The following is a 21,034-nucleotide window of genomic DNA, read 5'->3' as shown; positions in this document are numbered from 1 at the left end:
TTGAGACCAGCCTGAGCAACATGGTGACACCCTGCCTCCACAAAAAATACAAAAATTATCCAGGTGTAGTGACGCGGGCCTGTAGTCCCAGCTACTCAGTAGGCTGAGGTGGGAGGATATCTTGAGCCTGGGAGGCTGAGGCTACAGTGTGCTGTGATCATGCCACTGAACTCCAGGTTGGGCAACAGAGCGAGACCCCATCTGCCCTCAATTCCTACCAAAAAGAAAAGGATAACATGTTGAATAGGTATTACTGTAAATTTTATTTGGCTATATTTAAAAGATAATCTAAATGACCATGGCTTTAATGACCTAGGGGTTTAACATTTGCCATATAACAAGAAGTTTCGAGGTAGTCCAAGGCAAATATGGATTCTCCATTATGCCATCAGGGTCCTGGGCTCTTTTAACATCCACTCATCTAAACATAATTTTCATACTCATGCTTGCTGCCTCATGGTTGCCAAATGGCTGCTTTACTTCCAGTTTAGCATTCACATTCCAAGCATGATGGAGAAAGGACAGGTTTTGAAAGAGGCATGTGCCAAGTGAGTTGGCTACCTTTAATTAGAGAGCTTTCTTGGAAGCCCTATGCAATAACTTCCACTTATATGTCATTGGTTAGAACTGTGTCATTTGGCAGTTCCTAGCTGCAAGGGAGCCAGGGAAGTATAGTTTTGTTTTTTTTTTTTTTTTTTTTTTTTTTTTTTTTTTTAGCATGGTGTATTGCCTTCCCAAACCAAATAAGGGTATGTTAGTATGGAACAAGGGAGAATATTATAAATATTGTGTAAGCAATTATTGTTGTCTACTATATATATCCTACTCAAGAAGCTAGAAAAAAAATCCTAAAGAAACCTTTGGAAAAGTAGAAGGAAGGAAACAAAGGAAGACAAATGAAATAGAAAATCATTTGGAGGATTAAAAAAGTGATATAGATAAAACCCTAGTAAGGCTTTTTTTTTTCAAAATAAGACCCACAAATAATATTTTGAATGAAATGGAAATATAACTCCTGATATGAAATTGATAATAAAAATCAAAAACCTATACTCTGAAAATTTTTATGTTAAAATTTGGATTAGGAGGACATATGGGTAACTTTCTAGGCAAATATAATTTGCCATAACTACTTCAAAAGATATAGAAAACTGCAGTAAAATAACAATTATAAAGAATTTAAACTGATAGTTAAGAGACTTCTTCTCCCAAAAATATAAGGCTTAAATGGTTTTTTGCATGTAGAACTCCAAGAAGTAAATAATCCTAATATTGTGCAAACTGTCTAAGAGGATAGAAACTGGGGAAAAGCTGTCTTTTTAAAATAATGATAGTATAACTTAAATATCCAAATAAGACAAGAAGAACACAAGAAAGGAAAATTGTGGGCCAGTTTTATTTATAAATATAAATGCTTATGAAATATTTACAAATCTATTTCAAATATTTACATTCTGATTAAGTAGAGTTTGTGAAAGGAATAGAAGGATGATTCAACATTAGAAAATATATTAATGTCATAAAGAATATTAACAGATTAATAATGCCTATAATCTATTACATACAGAAAAAACATTAGTCAGAATTTAGCACTCATTCACAATTGAGGCAAACTTCTCAGAAAACTAAGAATAGAAGAGAGCTTCCTTAACTTGATAAAGAACATCTATCAAAATAGTACAGCAAAAAACAATCCTTAACAATACACAGTAACATCAGGCTCACTTTCAATAAAGTCATAAAAAAGACAAGAATGCCCTTTATTGCTATATTCAGCATTGTACAGGAGGTTCTAGCCAATGCAATAGGACAAGAAAAATGTGAATATTGAAGATAAAGATTAAAATCTTATTGCATACCAATAAGATTTTATTGGGATTTTTAAGTGGAAAATACAGTCATCCCTCACTATCCATGGGAGATTGGTTCCAGGACCTCCCTTGGGTGTCAAAATCTGTGGATGCTCAAGTCCCTTATATAAAATGGTATAGTATTTGCATATAGTCTACATGTATCCTACTGTATACTGTAAATCATCTTTAGATTATATGTAATACCCAATACTATGTAAAGGCTATGTAAATAGTTGTTATACTGTATTTTTTATTTGTATTATTTTTATTGTTGTGTTGTTATTTTTATTAGATTTTTAAAAAATATATTTTGGATTTGCAGTTGGTTGAAGCCATGGGTGCAGAACCCATGGATATAGAGAACCAACTGTATACTGTAAGAATTCCAAGTTCCATAAATACAGTATCAACATATTAAAGTACTATTTACCAGGAATAACCAGTTAGAAAAATTAATAGATAAAGGATCCCATGTTCAGCAGTAACAAAAGCCATAATATACCCAGGAGTACACCTAACCAAAAAGTACACAAGAATGTTTATGAAGAAAATTACAGTTGTTGAAAGAAAAAAAAAAAGAGATCCTTAATAAATGGAGAAAAGGGCTGTATTGATAAACTGGAAGATTCATTATAAAGGTGCCAGTTCTCCACAGATTAATTCATAAGTTAAATGTACTTCTTAGTATGGATGAGCATATGGAATGACAGACTCCTACACTGCTGGAAGGACAGTACTACAGCTTTAGGAAACAATTTGGTTATACCCTTTACACCCAGGAATTTCAGTCCTAGATGGAGAATCTTTCTTGTGTACCTGAGTAGACGTTTAATATTAAAGTGTTCATTGCAGCAAAAAATGGGAAACAGTCCAAATTTCCACCAGTAGGAAAATGAATGAAATATTATGCATACTATATATAGCAGTAAAAGAACTATAGTTATATTTCTTAAGAGATCAATCTCAAAAACAACATTGAATGAAAGAAGCAAGTTACAGGAGGATATGAAAAGAATAGTGTTTATATGAGTTTTAAAGCCTGGAAAACAACACTATATATACAGAGTTTGTGCTTATACTGTCTTTCTGTGCATTCACACAAACATGTCTGGGAATGATAAAACAATGAGTTTATAATGGTTCTTACAGGAGGAACAGACATGGAAATGGGAAGAAAGGGTTCCCAAAGAGACACAAATGTATCTGATGTTCTTTTAATCAAGAATCCGTTTTGTCGCTATGATAGAAATCTTTCACCATTAAAAAGTGCTTTACCCTAAATGCAATGAGGTATCTTGGATTAGATCCTGGAACATAAAAATAACATCAGTTAAAAAACTGGTGAAATCCAAATAAAGTCTGGTTTCTTAGTTTTGAAAAATGTACCATGGTAATGTAATAGATTAACATTAGGGGAAACAGAATGAAGAGTACCAGGGACTCTGTATCATGTTTGAAATTTTTCTAAGAATATAATGTTATTCCCAAATAAAACATTTATTTTAAACAGTGGGGAGGTGGTGGATTTTTTTTAATGGCTTGAATTAGCTGGGCATAGAAGTGTGTGGCTGTAGTCCTAGCTATTTAGGAGGCTGAGATGGGTGGATTGCTTGAGTCCAGGAATCTGAGGCTGCAGTTAGCTATGATTGCCATTGTACTCCAGCCTGCGCAACAGAGCAAGACCCTGTCTCTAAAAAATAAAAAATATAGCTGGGCATGGTGGTGTGTACTTGTAGTCCTGGCTACTTGGGAGGCTACGACAGATGGATTGCTTGAGCCCAGGAGTTTGAGGCTGCAGTGAGCTGTGACTGCACCACTGCACTCCAACCTGAGCAACAGAGTGAGACCTTGTCTCAAAAAAAACAAAACAAAACAAAACGAAAACCCAAAAGGTGCTCATGTCTATTTCCCCAGCATTGTCAACCTTGAACTCTGTCCCTGAGGTGGATGGACTCCTGACATGTCCTTGCGGTAAATATTTCCTGGGTATAAATGATGCTTCTAGTCTTTGTGTCCTGCATGTCTCATCTGCCCTGTTTTAGGACACTCCTAGAGGGTACCAGTCTCTCTGCAAAGTCTTCTTTATTCCAATTTCATGGGTCATTTGGTACTCACCTAAGACCCAGAGATCTTAGAGTTGGAATGGACCCTAACAGAGTGCCCTCTGCAGCCCCTTTCCACAGGGAGGTCAGTCCTCTGGAGGATAGGCTGAGGAACTCAGTGAGCAAAAAGGACTAGAACCCAGAAGTTTGCTTCCTAGAATTATCTTTGCTGTCACCTCATTGTCTCTTACAATAAAGGCAAAAGAGACTGAATACCCTCTCTTATTTGTTTGTTTGCTTTGAAAACTAGTGGAGAGGTCAGGCACTGTGGCTCATGCCTGCAGTGCCAGCTACTGAGGTGGCTGAGGCAGGAGGATTGCTTGAGGCCAGGAGTTCAAGGCTACAGTGCACTATGATTGTACCTGTGAATAGCCACTGCATGCTAGCTTGGGCAACATAGCAAGATCCTGTCTTTAAAAAAAAAAACAAAACAAAACAACTGAGGAGAAGAGTTATATATTACCCAGAAATGGTGACACACACTGGAGCTGGAGTTATCAAGGTGAGGTTGGTGCATCTTTTTTTCTCTGTGCTTACAGACCTTCCTAAGATTAGATACTGTCTGCTTCTGAGGGAGGAATGGGCTGGATGCAGACAGAACTAAGAGTTGTAGAATGTATGCCTGCCCCTCAGTCTTTATCACAACCTGCTGGAGTGGTCAATTGCTCTTGTCTTACAGATGAGGTAACATGCTTAGAAAGGTTAAGTGACTTCCCTAAGGTAATAAAACTAATAAGAGGTAGGCCTATATTTTAGGATTCTAAGAACTCATGACTAAGGAAGACCCCTCTGAAGGCAGGGAGGATGTATTCCCCAGAGCCAACTTTTACTCTTGAAAGAGCTGTGGCTGGGAATGATGTGGAACCTGAGCCAAGACAGAGCAGCTAGCCTAGGACAGGTTGAGGACAGATCCAGGTGGTGAGGATCAGGCCTGCCAGGGCTACATGCCACCATGGATTCCTCCCTCTGGAAAAGAAAGTTATACAAGTTGGCTTCCTGCTCCTCCTACCCCTCATTCCTCTGTTCCATCCTAGCTTGGGGGCCCATGTCCACTAGCCTTCCTGGGAGGCCTCCCCCAAACCAAGGTCCTTGCTTTGTCTCTGTTTAATAGGTATGGGAGAGGCTTATGTGACTCAAGAGGACACCTCAGAGCTTGGTTGAGATAGGTGTGTGAGAGTAAACTCAATCATTTTGTGAATGTGGTTGTTGGCTGAACACAGAGCATAAACCTAGAAGATTTGTGGGAGCAAGGAGGGAAAATGCCTTTTAAGAGAGGTCTCCAAGGAGAATGTGAGATTAGTTGAGGTTCAGTGAGTTCCTTTGTTGCTGACTCAAGAAGCATATTTGAAGGGATAAGCCCTCTCACTTAGAGCAGAAGCATCCCAGCCTTGTTGCCATAGTGACAGTGCTCAAACAGAGGCTTAAAAAACAGAAAACACCATGTCAGAAGGATTCCTTTGGAGCTATGATGCCCCAGTAGAGGTCCCAGCTATTGTGTGCTATGGAGGAGAGGGGCAGGGAATTTGAATAGTTCCCCTTCCTTCCTGTTTCTTGCTGTGGGGCTTTTGTTTTGGTCTTTCTCTCTGGACTGATACGGCCTTTGGAAAGGGATGTGTCTCTGCAGAAGGAACCAGTCTTCTTTTAAACCTGTGTCAGAAGTTGGAGGCATCTCTCTTTTTCAGGCCCTTTTCTTTCTTGGTTATGCTGCCTGTTAACTTGCCATTCTGGAATGTAGCAGAGTTTTCTGTAAAGCCAGCCACCTTACCCTTATTCCTATTAGAACATGAATCTGTTTGCAGCAAGCTACATATATAGTCTCCTTGTCCTGCTCCCTAGCTTGGATGCTCTTAGACCTGGATGTTCATTCTTATCTCATAGAGGAAGGATGAAAGGGCCCTTACAACCAGACAGACCTGTGAGATGTGGTCACGAGTCACTTGGCTTATCTGGCCTCTTTAAACTGTGCCCCAATTTGCAAGGATATATTAAAATATATGATTATTTCTCCTAATCTGTCTGATTTCATTGTTTCCAGTATTTTTGACATCTGGTCTTCGGCATCTCTGCCATGACAACATGGTTTAGACTTCAGTTTGCTTTGACCCATGGACTGCTGAGACTTGAGCTATTGAATTACTGATAGGGGAGTTGTGAGGGGTGTGTTGATTCTGTTACTCCTTCTGGTTCTAGGTCCCTGCCTGATAGGCTGTATTCCACACTATCCGAAGATCATACCTTAAGCCTCAGCAAGCCCTCTGTCTTAAATATCAGAGTGTGTGGGTTCTGTACCTTGTCAGATCCAACATGGTGTCCGTCCCAGCAGCACATTGGGCGCCAGCCAAATCTGGATTAGACATAGTCTTCCCTTAGGGCACTTGCAGTCTAGTGATAGAAGTGACACTAGAAATGTAAGCACCTCAAAGGAGAGATCTTTGTCTATTTTGCTTTGTTCATTAATGTATCCCCTATGCTTAGAACACTGACTGGTATGTAAGTATTTAATACAAATGTGTTGCATAAATGGACACAATGTCTATGAACAATGTCAAAAGAATAGTACAAATAAATAAGGCAGTTTCAGAGAGATAAGATATTGGCAGAGGAAATGAACAGACAAGTTGATCTTGTTTTTTGTTATTGACTATATGATTCTTTGGAATTTGTTGAGACTTGCATTATAGACTTTTGCAGTTTAATTTTTGAAAATATTTTCTATGTGTTTGAAAAGAGTAATGCATATTTTGTAATTATCAGGCATAGGGTTCTATATATGTCTATTAGATTAAGCTTTTTTGCCCATGGTGACAAATTTGGGAGTTTTCACACAAATAATTGTGAGATTGGATTAAATTGAGCAGAATTGGCCTGATTCTGAGCTGTTATATTGGAGATAGTTACTAGACCCCCATTTCTAAAACTGATGATGCCAGGGATATTCTCTACCTCTTTATCTCACTCCTGTTATTATTATATAGTGATTCTCTTTCTGATTAATTATATTAAAGTCTATTTTGTCTGATATTAATTTACTTATTCCAACTCTTTTATGGTTAGTTTTTGCCTAACTTATTTTTTCATTTATTATTTTCAATGCCTTTGTGTTTTCTAGGTTCATCTTATGAATAGTATATAGGTGGAATATATAGCTACAGATATAGATAGATATTGTATATAATATTGTATAATAATATTATCTGTCTTTTAATGGGTGAATTTGGTCCATTTATATTTATTGTGATTTCTGATAAAGTTAGAGTTGGAGAGACATGAGTGTACCTGGATGGATGAATTGCTGATTGCCATGATGGGAGATAATCTACCACAACAGTATACCAGAAGATACCTAATAAATGTTAGTTCTCTTTTTTAACCCCTGTCTCTAGTCTCTTCCTAGTGGATATTTGGATGATTTAAGTAGATTTTTTCTGATTAGCTCCTTGGGTACAAATGTTATATCTTCCTGACACTCTCAGCCTCTCTAAACCCTAGCATTCTGACCTTGTAGGTGGTATATAAAAGGACTGGATTGATTGTAGGGGGTTAAAGAGGGAGTGGGTGGAAAGGAAATTGTGGCAGGAGATGTTGATGACTCATTGAAAACATATGAGTGGAAAGTAAGGCTAGAAATAGGATGGTAGCTAGAAAAGGGAGTAGGTCTCATTGTTGGTATTTTTAAGAGAGGATGTCTGAAGATAGAAAAAAAGGAACTGACAGAAAATGAGTGGTCGAAGGTATTAATGAGGCAAGGACTAAGCTATCACTTATCAGCTTCTTTAGAGTGAGAAGCAGGGAGAAAGGGATATATAGAAAAATATTTTTACAAGGTATTCCATAGAAATATACATCTGTGCTAAATTATTAGTGTAAACTACGTAAAGATAGGCAATATGACTTTTAAAATATAGATTAACCTCATATTTCCTTACCAAGCTCTTAATAAACATTAGTTAGGCCAACTGGATTTTCTGTCTCTACTATTTTATAGCACTAGGAAGAACTTTTCATTCATCAAGTCTATATTCCCATCTAAGATGGGAGACCTTTTATAGCATCCTTCACAGATAGTTGTCCCGCACCTTTTGAACACTTGTGGTTTTAAGAATCTACCACCTGAAATATGAAGCTGCTGCCTTTGTCCAGAGGTCCGGTAGTAAGAAGCTCCTCTTTTATTCAATAGAAATCTGCCTATATGTAACAAGCTCTTTCTGGAACAGCATATCATAAATATAATTTCATTATATGTTTGAAGTCTCCACCATGTATCTGTTTCTTCGTACTCCATCTTCTAACATTACCTGAGACCTGTCTCATAAGAGGACTTCTGGATCCCCAAGAAACTTTTGCCTTTTTAAAACAAGGAATTCCAGTTTTTTGCATTCAGACTAAAGCAGTTGCCCAGAACCATGAATGAAAATGGAATTTTGTCTGATTTTTAAATATCTAATAAAATGATTATGTAGTTTTTTTCTTTGTCACTAAGTTGATACTGTAAATTACACTGATTTTCAGTTGTTGAACCAGCCTTACATTTTCAGGATAAACCACACAGAATAATAATATATGTTTTTCAAAATATATTGCTGAATTTGATTTGCCAATATTTTGTTGAGGATTTTTGTGTTTATATTTATGAAGAATATTGTTCCATGGTTTTTTTATAATGTCTTTATCTTATTTTCATATCAAGTAATGTTGCTCCCATAAAATTTCTTTAATTGAGGTTGTCTATTTCTTCTTGTGGGAATTTTGGTAGTTTGTGTCTTTCAGTGAATTTTTGTATTTTATCTAAGTTGTCAAGTTTTTATATTATGACATAGATTTGTTTATATATATATATATAGAGAGAGAGAGAGACTTGTTCTATATATATGGATTCATATATATATATATAATGTCTGTAGGATTTGTAGTGATGTTCTCTATTTTATTCCTGAGATTTGTTTTTATACCATCTTTCTTTTTTTCCTGATCAGCCTGCCTACAGGCTTACCAATTTTATTGATCTTTCCAAAAACCAAACTTTTGGCTTCATTGATTTTATTTCTTTTCATTGTTATTGATTTCTGCTTTTATCTTTATTATTTCCTTCTTTCTGAGAAATTTGGTTTTAATTTGTTCTTTTTCTAGTTTATCCTAAAGTAGAAACTTAGATCACTGAGTTAATACTTTCCTTCTTTACTAATATAAGCACTTAATGCTACACATTTTCTTCTGACCTTTTCCTGCATCCCCCCAAATTTGACATATTGTGCCTTTTTATGTCCATTCCATTTGAAATATTTTCTAATATTCATCGTGACTTATTTTTTGAACTGTGAGTTATTTGGAAATGTGTTGTTTAATCTGCAAGCATTTTAGGAATTTGTTAGATACCTTCCTGTTACTAAGTTTTAGTTTAATTTCATAACGATCAGAGAATATTTCTATGTGGTTTCACTTCTTTTAATTTGATTCAGGTTTGTTTAGTAGCCCAGAATATGGTCTATCTTGATAAATCTTTCATTTGCTTTTGAAAACAATGTGTATTTTGCATTTGTTGGGTCAAGTGTCAATTCAGTCAAGTTGGTTGATAGTGGTGTTCACCTTTCTAAATCCTTACTTATTTTCTGTGTACTTGTTTTATCAATTACTGAGAGAGGAGTGTTGAAATCTGTAACTACAATTGTGGATTTTCCTAGTTCTCCTTTCAGGCCTAAGACTTTTTGGATAATGTATTTTGGAACCCTGTGTTAGATGTGTACACATTTAGGAGTGTTACATTTCCTTAGTGAATTGATCCTTTTATCATTATGAAATTACTCTCTTTATCCCTGGTAATATTCCTTTTCCTGAAATCTGCTTTGTCTGATATTAATATAGCCATTTCAGTTTTCTTTTGATTAGTGCTTACATTTATATCTTTTTCCATTGTTTTATTTTTAACCCATTTCTGTCTTTATATTCAAGGTGAGCTTTTTTTGTGGATAGCATATAATTGGGTCTTACTTTTTTATACAGTCTAACAATCTTTAATTCATGTAGTTAGGCCATTTATAATTAATGCAATTATTGATATGATTGGATTAAAACTACCATAAATATTTTTTGTTTCATCTTTTTCTTGTCCGTTTTATCCTCTTTTTCTGCTTGCCTTTGTATTTATTGAGATTTGTTTGTTCGTTTTGTTTTGTTTAAGGTGGAGTCTCACTCTGTTGCCAGGCTGGAGTGCAGTGGCACAGTCTTGCTCACTGCCACCTCCACCTCCCAAGTTCAAGCAATTCTCCTGCCTCAGCCTCCCAAGTAGCTGGGACTACAGGCATGTGCCACCATGCCTGACTAATTTTTGTATTTTTAGTAGAGATGGGGTTTCACCATGTTGGCCAGGCTGGTCTCAAACTCCTGACCTCAGTTGATCTGCCTGCCTCAGCCTCCCAAAGTGCTGGGATTACAGGCATGAGCCACCATATCCAGCTGAGAATTTTTATTATTTCATTTTATCTCCACTATTGGCTTATCATTATACTTCTTTTTAAAAATGTAATGTGTGCTCTAGTGTTTACAACATATATCTTTCATCACAGTCTACCTTCCAATTATATCACTTCACGTATGGTATAAAAACCTTAGAATATTATACTCCAAGTTCTTCCTTCTCAACTCTTGTGCTGTTGTTGTTATGCATTTTTCTTTTACATACCCTATAAACCCATAGTACATTATTACTATTTTTACTTTAAAAAGTCAATCATCTTTTAGAGCAATTAAACATTTTTAAAAATGCCTTATATATTTACCTTCATTTTAACCATTTCTGGAGATCTTAGTTTATTTGTTTGGATTCAAATTCTGTCTGACATATCCCTTCTGCCTGAAGAAGTTTCTTTCTAGTTCTCGTTATGCAAGTTTGTTAATAATGAATTCTCTCAGCTTTTCATTTAGTTTCCAAAGTCTGTATTTTTCTTTTATTTTTGAGAAATATTTTCAGGAGTATGGAATTCCAGATTGACAGGGTTCTTTCTTTCAGTACCTTTAAGATTTCCTTTGTTGTTTTTTGGGTTTGCACTTTTTCAGATGAGAAGTATGCTTTCATGTATTCCCTCACCCTGTCTGCCTTTAAGATTGTTTCTTTCCCTTTGATTTTCAGCCACTTGAAGATTATATGCCTAGGTGTGTTTGGTTGTTTTTGTTTGTATTTATACTGCTTGAAGTACTCTGAGATTTTTGGATTTGTGGTTTGATGTCCTTCATTATTTTTGGAAAATGCTTAATTATTATGTAAGTATTTCTTCTGACTCATCCTCTATTTCTTCTCTTTCTGAGATTCCAATTATATGCATATTAGACCATTTGATATTATTCCATAGCTTTTAGATTCTTTGTTTTCTTTTTTCCCCCTACTCTTTTATTTCTTTGTGTTTTAGTTTGGATAATTTTTGTTGACTCATCTTCAAAATCACTGATTTTGTTTCCCTAGTTGTGTTGAGTGTGCTTGTGAGCCTGTTGAAGCCATCCTTAATCCATAGAAACAGAAAGTAGACTATTGGTTGCCTAGGGTTGGGAAACCTTAGGGTAGGTTATGGGGAGTGACTGTGAATAGGTATGGCATTTCTTTTACAGGTGATGCAAGTGCACTAAATTCATTGAGGTGATCACTGCACAACTCTTTGACTATACTTAAAAAGCATTGATTTGAAGACTTTAAATTGTATGGTATATGAATTATATCTCAATAGAGCATAAATATATAAAATATGTATTATATATAATTATATATTATATATATTATATGTAATATATATAATATATAATTATATATAACACATATATAATATATAATATATGTTATATATATTATATAATTTATATAATATATATTATATGTAATATATATAATATATAATTATATATAATATGTATATATAATATGTACAACTTCATCTTTTATGTTCAAAGGCTACATTGATAAAACTCTGGTTAGAATCAGGAAGGAGCAAGACATCTTACTGATGGTGCTGAAGGGTGTATAGAACAAAAATAATTCTGAAGGAAATGTTACAGGCTGGGCGCAGTGGCTCATACCTGTAATCCCAGCACTTTGGGAGGCCAAGGGGGTGGATCACATGAGGTCAGGAGTTCGAGACCAGCCTGACCAACATGGTAAAACCCTGTGTCTACTAAAAGTACAAAATTAGCCAGGCATGGTGGTGCATGCCTGTAACCCAGCTACTCAGGAGGCTGAGGCAGGAGAATTGCTTGAACCCAGGAGGTGGAGGTTGCAGTGAGCTGCACCATTGCACTCCAGCCTGGGCAACAAGAGCGAAACTCCATCTCAAAAAAATAAAAAGAAATGTTGCTATAACTGAAGCTGGTGGAAGGATAGGAATTATTATTTTGTCCCATGTTACATACTTGATTCTAAGTGTTGGAAAATGACTCTATTAAGTAGGAAGTGTTCTTAATTAGTCCATGTCTTTATCTTTCCATGTGTTTTGTAATTTATAGTTACTAGTCTTATAAATTTTAAAAGTTCCAAGTCATCCTGATGCTTTGAGTTCTACCTAGTGGTCAAACTCCTCTCTACTGTGTGTCCTTGGACGCCTGACCCACCAGGTACTAGTGTTATCTGGCAGTGATACTGTTGAATTTTAATGACCTGGCTGAGAGTTTCCATATTACCTCCTTCTGTTATAAAACAAAATAAAAGTAGGCCTGTGGAGAGTTCTCCAAACTGAGAATTTTAGTACAGCTTTCCTACAGGAGGTTCACTAAGAAATCCGCAAACATCATGTGGTAGCCTACCAGGTGCTTCTTATCTGCAGGAAAGATACCCATGCCCTGGAGTGTTGTATGTTTCCAGACACTCAGAACACTTCTAAGTGTTTCTTGATGTTTCTGGTATGGCATAACCCCCAAAATATATTAAGCAAAATAAAGCAAGGTGTAGAAGAGTGTGTATAATATGTTATTATTTGTATTTAAGAAAAAGTGGGTATAAAAATATACATGTATTTTCAAAACATATCTCTAGAAGATGTGATTACATGGCTGATTCTGGAAGAGAAGTTGGTGCTGGATACCTAGGAGCTGGGTACCTAGAAGCGGGTGTGGGTGAAAGACATTTCACTATATACTTTTGTATCTTTTCAGTTGAAGGGGCAAGGGAAAACTTCTCCTTTGCCCTCTGAAGGTTCACTAAACATCAAATGACAAAAGGTGGATTAATAGTAGAAGAGGCACATACATTTATTTGATCATAGTTTTCCATGACATGGGAGCCTTCGAATGAAGACCCAAAGATACAAAGGAAACTGTTCATTTTTATGCTTAGGTTCAATAAACTGTGGACAACTGTGTAAAAATATGATTGGACAAAAAGGGTATAATCTAATGCTAATAGACTGAGTAGGGAAACTCAGCAAGGCCTTTCTGTTTGTATTCCTCCTCTCTGTGCAGCATTTCTTCCTTCTGATGGGGCAAGAGTCTCTCTGGAATGGGGCTCTTATGACCCACAGTCAAACAAAGTAGGTCAGATAATTTCTTTATGGCCAGTTTTTACACAGAAAGGCCAGGGGGAGAAGTTAGAATAATATTTTTAGGTTTCATGGCTGGCTTTAAGGAAAAGGGATTCTGGTTTCTATAACCTGCCTTGGGGAAGAGGGATTCTAGTGTCCTTGGAGGAGAATGAGTGGCCAGAGACAGGAGGGAAGAAGAAGGTCAGAGAGAAACTTTTGCTTCTGAGGCTGCTTCTGAAGCCTTCATTTTGGGGTATTGTTTTCTGAGCCCCAAAACAATTTCAAACCATATAACTGTATTTGCTATTCAAACAGGAATACAAGTTAAATTAAAACAAAATCTTCCTAGGATGGTTAATTAAACTTGAGGCTCAGATTGGCCCTTGATAATTTACTCTTTGTCCTTATTTCTCATCCCTGGGGTCTTCTGTCTTCAGGTCTTCCACCCCTGATCAGTTGCCTGCCACAGACATATTCAAATATTCCCCTCCATCTCTGGGCCTAATAGAAACTCTACACAGGGATGAAGCAGGATTTCTAAAATCTCTCTTGTGACTGATTGCCATATTGAACCTCAGGCTTTCTAGACCAGTGGTTCTCAACCTTGAGCCTGCATCAGAGTCACCTGGAGGACTTGTCAATACACAGGTTTCTCAGCCCCACACCCAGAGTTTCTGATTCAGCAGGTCTGGGGTAGGACCCAATAATCTGCATTTCTAACAAGTTCCCAGGTGATGCTAATTAGGGACCACACTTTGAGAAACACTGCTCTATCCTAAAATAGTTTCTCCTATGATGGATTGATGTGTAGTTTTTGTGTTCCAGTTGTGTCTTCATTTAGACATATAAAGAAATAAAAGGAGAGCTATGTTCCTTTCCATGGGCATGCTTATAGTGCACCATTGCCCAGCTCTCTGTCCAGCCAACAATGCCCTTCAGGCTCGTTATGCCTCATAAGACAATATGCACTTTACCACCAGCAGAGCTGACACATCAGAAACCTGGCATCCTCCTTCATCTCTACTTCCCGGAGCAGACATTCTTGTGGTCACTGCCATCAACTCCCTGTAAAAACTTAATTGGTATTTTAGAGGAGGCACTAGAAGAGTCATGCTAATTACTCATTTCCCTTCCAGTGTTTCTCTCCAGGGGTGCTATTAGCATTTTAGGCAAGACAAAATGCTTTATAATGCTCTTTATAATGAGCATTCTATTTAATGTAGGACATTCAGCTCCTTTCCCTTGTTCTCAAGTCGTTGTGACAGTCAATAATCCCACTGCACATCCCAATGCTCCCTCAATCCCCCTAACCCTTAACCCCGTGCAACCTGCCTGCACCACCTTTACCCACCTGCACCCCCACCTCCAGGATGGGTGATGAGGGCAACTCAACTTTCCACTGAAAACCACCAAGACCTTTATTAAGTTACCTGTCCAGACCTTTGCTTTAGATCCCTGCAAAAATCCCAAGACATATTTTATTATTTTCCTTTTTATCAAATGTTGATATTAAAAAGTTACCAAACTCTGAGGCTGGGCGCAGTAGCTCACGCCTGTAATCCCAGCACTTTGGGAGGCCGAGGCATGTGGATTGCTTGAGGTCAGGAGTTCAAGACCAGCCTAGCCAACATGGTGAAACCCCATCTCTACTAAAAATACAAAAATTAGCAGGACATGGTGGCATGCACCTGTAGTCCCAACTGCTTGGGAGACTGAGGCACAAGAATCACTTGAACATGGGAGGCAGAGGTTGCAGCGAGCTGAGATTGCACCACTGCACACCCCAGCCTGGGCGACAGAGCAAGATCTGTCTCCAAGAAACAAAAAACAAGCAAACAAACAAACAAACAAACAAACAAACAAACAAAAAACAGTAATGAAATATCAAATGTTTCCTTTTGAAAACCCTATTTGTAGAATTGTCCGTTGTGTTGTTCAGTCCTCTCTCTGGAGAGAGACCTTTTGGAGATTAGCACTGGAGGGCCCTGTTACCTGATGAAGTGGCTTCGTGTCCTCATTTGACAAGGAGAATTGTGTGACCTCTCCTGTTTCCTTTTTTGCCATGAGTGTCAGGGAACTCGGGGATAGATGTAATGCTTGATAGGGTTGAAAAATTAGCTTAGAAAATCATTTCACCCATATTATCAGCTTTTATATAGTTTTAAGTTTTAAATAATTAACAGCTTTATTTTTTGTTTTCTTGTGAGTGGCTTCTAATTATTTGAGAAGCAGGAGAGTATTAAGTGTCTGTGGTGCAGGTGAGTTGTGAAATAATAGCCAGATGTGGCCTAATCAGCTGGGCAAAAGAATGGAAATGACAGAGCACCCAGGGGCCTCCCGTGTGCATGGGGCAGGGTAGGGAACTGGGATAGGAAGAGCAGCAGGTTTGGAGGCTCCTCTGGCTGGTAGAAAGCAGAAGGGGGCTGCTGAGAATGAAGGGCCAGGTGTGCTCACTGGAGGTGGGGTCGAGGTTAAGGAACTAAGAAGCGATAGGTATCCCTAAACCTTCACCAGAGATGGATATACATTGAGGGGGGTGGCAGCAGATGTCCTGAGCTTGACCTTTCTCTTCAAGGTCAAGAGAAGTCCTGCTGGGATTGCCTGGATTAGCTTATGAGACATATGGAAACCATTCCTTATAGAAACACCTGTTCTGCTTGAGCTCTCATTTGGTCCTGTGGCCAAACAGATTACAGGGAGCAACTGGGTGCAGACAAGGCTGGCATTCCTGAAATGAACTTTCTGCTGACACTTCCTGTCCAGGTGGAAAAGAGCACCTGGCTGTGGGACTGTAATGGGGTGGGAATTCCACCTCATCCTGCCCCCTCTTTGAGAGCCCCGTCTCTCCTGTTTCCTTTTCAAAGTGGCCCTCAAAGTGTCAGGGGAAGCCACAACCCTAAACTCAGGGTTTCCACCCTCTCTCTCTCCTTTGTGATTTATTAAGGGACTGTGTAAGGACGTTTTCAGTATGGAAGTCCCCTGCTGAAATGCTGTCTTAGTCTATCTGTGCTGCTATGACAAAATACCTGAGGCTGGATGATTTACAAGTAGTAGAAATTTTTTTCCTCACAGTTCTGGAAAATGGAAGTCCAAGATCAAGACACCAGCAGATTTGGTGTCTTGTGAGGGCTGTTTTCTGCTTCCAAGATGGTGCCAAGTTGCTTTGTCCTCACTTGGCAGAAGACAGAAGAGCAAAAAAGGGCCTCGCCAGTTCGCTCCAGCCCCTTTATAAGGTTGCTGATCCTATTCTCGAGGGCTCTGCCCTCTTGACTTAATCACCTCCTAAAGGTCCTACCTCTTAACACTGTTGCATCAGGGATTAAGATTCAACATAAATTTTGGGAGGGAACAGAAAACATTCAAAAACAGCAAATGCCATTGTGAGGGCTTGATTTCCTTTGGATTTTCAAACTGTCCTTTTCAAATTAACACACCATCTGGATGGGTAGCTTATGGAGGGCTCTGAAATAAGTTATTTGTCCCTCTGAGGAAATGGAATTGCTACTTACTGTAGGTATTTGTTTCCCCCTTAAGAAGTGAGATTTGCCCTCAGAGGAAAACAAAAGTGTCTGAAGGGAGGAGAAGGGGGAACTTCAGGAGCCTGGGCCAGGCTGAGTGGGGGGTCCCGTGTTCCGCCTTGGTGTGGTGCTGGGGGAACAGAGCATATCAGCCCAGCCCTGGGACAGTGAAGGTAGGAGAGACACTCCTCTAGGAGCACAGTGCTTTCCCAGTGTGTTGGTGTTTCTTTTCCTGCCCTGTCAGCCCTTTATTCCCCTGGCCATGTCACCAAAGCCAGATCCCTGATAGCCAGGAGCCAGCTCCCTCCAGAAGGCCCCAACAGCCACCTACCTGCACTGCCTTTCGCCTGCAGGAAGGCAGCTCCCATGGCCTTCCTCCCTCACCCCTGCCAGGGCCTCTCCCTAGACCCTGCAATCTACCCTGAGTACCACCGTCATGGTTCTGCGTCTGTCCTCTGTGGGGGAAGAAAGTAGCTCGTTCTGGTTCTCCTTGTAACTATTGTTCCTGAACTCTAAACGTATAACCCCCCCACACGGTAATAAAAGCCACCCATCGTCACTGTTGGGATGCTTCCCTATTTCTACATAGCCTGTCCCAGAGTGATGTACTCCTCCCAGCCGCTCCCACATCCCTTTTGCGTGTCTGTCTCTGATTTGGCTTTCCTTTCCTCCTTCCCACCCACCCAGGTGGCTCCCGGCTGCCTCTGCTGCAGTTCAGAGCAACTTCAGGAGCTTCCCAGCTGAGAGCTTCAGGACGCCTTTCCTGTCCCGCTGGCCCAGTTGCCACAACAAACAACAGAGAAGACGGTGGTGGTGGTGAGTGAACAGAGTTTACATTATGCTGTTGACCATTCCTCCTCAGTCCACCCTGGGGAGGCTGCAGAGAGGGGAGCTGTGTGTCTTTCTAGGTGCCCAGAAGAGACTGCTGCCCCCAAGGTGATATGGCACCTGGACAGCTGCCCAAGCAGGTAGGAGTGAAGGCAGTATGCTGTAGCATTGTCTGTTGATCTTGGCTTAGCTGGTCAGAATTCTTGAACAGGCGAAGGTGGTGGAAATCATCATTGGAACTAGCCAGGAAACAAGATTAAGGGCCTGCGGGGTGCCCTGGCTGCTGCTAGAAACTGTTCACACTGCACGCTGTGGTACTCCATCCTTCCAAGCTGGCTGAAAACTTTCTCCTCCTCCTGCTCCAGGAGGCTGCTCTGACTAACTCTGGTTTTGATTTCTCCGTTGACTCCATGGTTCCTTGGCAAGCAGGCATTGTTGGGGATGGAACACAGGTGGAACTTTGTGTTACCTGGACCCATAACCATAGCTAGTTCTGTGGGACTGAGCAGCTTCCAGAGCACTATCCATAACCTGGTCACCTGCACTCTGTTTGGTGAGAAATCCTGTGTGATAATAGGTGTAGAGTGAGCCTGTTTAACAAAGACAGTGCCTTCTTTGGGCAGCTGTACAATAGTAAATATTCTAAATAATATTCCAAAATGTGGGTGATCGTTTGGGATTTCATATGTGTAATTTGGGGCTTAGGGTGTTTCCATTGCTTTCTGCAGCTTTAGCAGTGAGGAAGGTGGTTTCCCGCCGCTACCCTTGACCCCCTCCTTAGGGTCTAACTACTACAGTACTTCAGGGGTCCTCAGCTAACATCAGCCTGGGGTGAGGGTGTCAGTTAACTCTCAGTGCAGAGGAGGCTGGCAGGGCCAAAACCAATACCAGTGAAACAAAGAAAGTGAGAAGGTTGGTGGGTGGTGGACATGGGGAGGCATGAATTAATAACAGGAAGTGTGGTCTGTGATTTCAAAAAAATAATACTGATAATTTCCCCCATGGTGCTAAACCTGCTCTGAACTATGACCCCATCATTGCCTTGAGGGAATAGCTTCTTAGATTACTTTGAAAGACATATCGAAGTATGTAGGGCCTGCTCTTTTGTTAAGGAAATAAATCCCATAACATTAAAGGAATTTTTAAAAAAGTGACTATAAGGTTGGACTCTAATATGGCTGATAAAGGGAAAAGCAGTGTCCTGCTACTGCCTGAAAGAAAACACAGCATATGTGGCTCAGATGGGGGCTTTATTTTAGGATTTGTGGGAGGCTGGACCAAAGCGAACACTGAACATATGAGCAAGGCGTCCTTTAAAGGAAAGCCTTAAGGCTTTTCACACTGTGAAGCACCATAGGTAGAAGATCAAAGGATGCACAAAATAATGCAAGTCCCTTCTATTTTAAAGACACATCTGCCTGGCCAAAAGTCAGGATGAAAGTAGTGCCTCTGGTACTGGTGAGCGGGCTATGCCAGAAGCCCTCTTTGTTTAGTCACCTACTTTATGCTGTGACAGGGACATTTGCAGTGAGGAAAAGAAGTAAATAAAAATGAGATAAAACTTCAGTTTTAAAGCCTAGGGGCACATGACACCATAGGACTCACCCAGTATTCCTTTCTTCACATCATTGGGGCCATGTGAGCAAAGCTCTTGAGATACATCTGGTCAGTGCAAAGGCAGTCTAGAACTCATGCCCTTCTCTGTGAGTCCCTTAAAGTCTGAGCCGACGGGACACTCATAGGTAATACAGGACTCCTTAGCAAGATGTAAACATTTTTTAAATTTAATTTAATTTAAAAAAATTTACAAATAATAGTTGTGCATATTCATGGAGTACATAGTGATGTTTTGATACCATTAATATATGGTGATCAGATCTGGGCAATTAGCATATCCATCATTGCAAACATTTATCATTTCTTTATGTTTGAAACATTCAATATCCTCTTCTACCTATTTGAAACTATATAATATATTATTGTTAACTATAGTCATCCTACCATGGTATAGAACAGTAGAACTTATTCTTATCTAGCTGTAATTTTGTATCCTTTAGAAATCTCTCCCTATCCCACCCTTCTTCCTACCCTTCCCAGCCTCTAGTATGCTCTGTTCTACTTTTTTACTTCTTTGAGATCAATATTTTTTAGCTTTCACATATGAATGAGAACACACCGTGTCTAACTTTCTGTTCCTGGCTTATCTCACTTAATATAATGTCCTCCAGTTCTATCCGTGTTGCCGCAAATGGCAGGATTCATTCTTTTTTATGGCTGAATAGTATTCCATTGTGTATCTATACAACATTTTATTTATCCATTCATCTTCTGATGGATACCTACATTGATCCCATTTCTTGGCTATTGTAAATAGTGCTGCAGTAGACATGGGGATACAGACATCTCTTCAATGATTTCCTTTTTTCCTTTGGATAAACTTCCAGTAGTAGAATTGCTGGATCATATGGTTGTTTTATTTTTAGTTTTGGAAGAACCTCTATATTGGTTTTCATAGTTGCTATACTAGTTTATATTCCCACCAAGAGTATATGAGTTTCCTTTTCTCCTCATCCTTGCCAGCATTTGTTGTTTGTCTTTTTGAAAATAGCCATTCTAACTGGGATAAGATGATACCTCATTGTGGTTTTGATTTGTATTTCCCTGATGATTAGTGATGTTGGGCAGTTTTCCATATATTTGTTGGCAATTTGTATTTCTTCTTTTGAGAAATGTCTGTTCATATCATTTGCCCATTTTCTAATCAGATTGTTTTTCTGCTGTTGAATTGAGTTCCTTGTATATTCTGGATATTAATCCCCTGTCAGGTGAGTAGTTTGCAAATATTTTCTCCCATCCTGTAGGTTTTTTCACTATTTGTTTTATTTGCTTCCCTTGCTATGCAGAAACATTTTCATTTGATATAATGCTATTTGTTTATTTTTGCTTTTGTTCCCTGTGCTTTTGAGGTCTTATTCATAAAATATTTTCCCAGACCAATGTTCTGAGGCATTTTCCTTATGTTTTCTTCTAGTAATTTTATCATTTCAGGTCTTACATTTAGATCTTTGATCCATTTTGAATTGATTTTTGTATAGGATGAGCAGTGGGGGGTCTAGTTTTATTCTTCTGCATTTGGATATCCAGTTTTCCCAGCACCATCTATTCAAGAGAGTATCCTCTTCCCAAAGATGTTCTCGGTACCTTTGTCAAAAATCAATTGGCTGTACCTATGTGGATTAATT

At 38.9% G+C, this 21,034-nt stretch overlaps 1 protein-coding gene across 4 annotated transcripts in view; it reads left to right on the top strand.

Annotated features, from left to right (window-relative positions):
• Positions 1–21,034, top strand: part of MYLK (myosin light chain kinase) — a 278,820-nt gene that overhangs the window by 41,240 nt on the left and 216,546 nt on the right. For all 4 annotated transcript variants that reach the window (XM_063704112.1, XM_063704114.1, XM_055383826.2 and 1 more), the window contains one exon: positions 17,652–17,774. The gene's annotated coding sequence lies outside the window, so the exon portion shown is untranslated. The remainder of the gene's footprint in view (positions 1–17,651; positions 17,775–21,034) is intronic.

Source organism: Gorilla gorilla, chromosome 2 (genome assembly GCF_029281585.2).
Source record: "Gorilla gorilla gorilla isolate KB3781 chromosome 2, NHGRI_mGorGor1-v2.1_pri, whole genome shotgun sequence".
In the NCBI taxonomy this organism is placed as follows: domain Eukaryota; kingdom Metazoa; phylum Chordata; class Mammalia; order Primates; family Hominidae; genus Gorilla; species Gorilla gorilla.
Note: the sequence above shows the minus strand (reverse complement) of the source record. Positions and strands in the feature narration are given on the sequence as shown.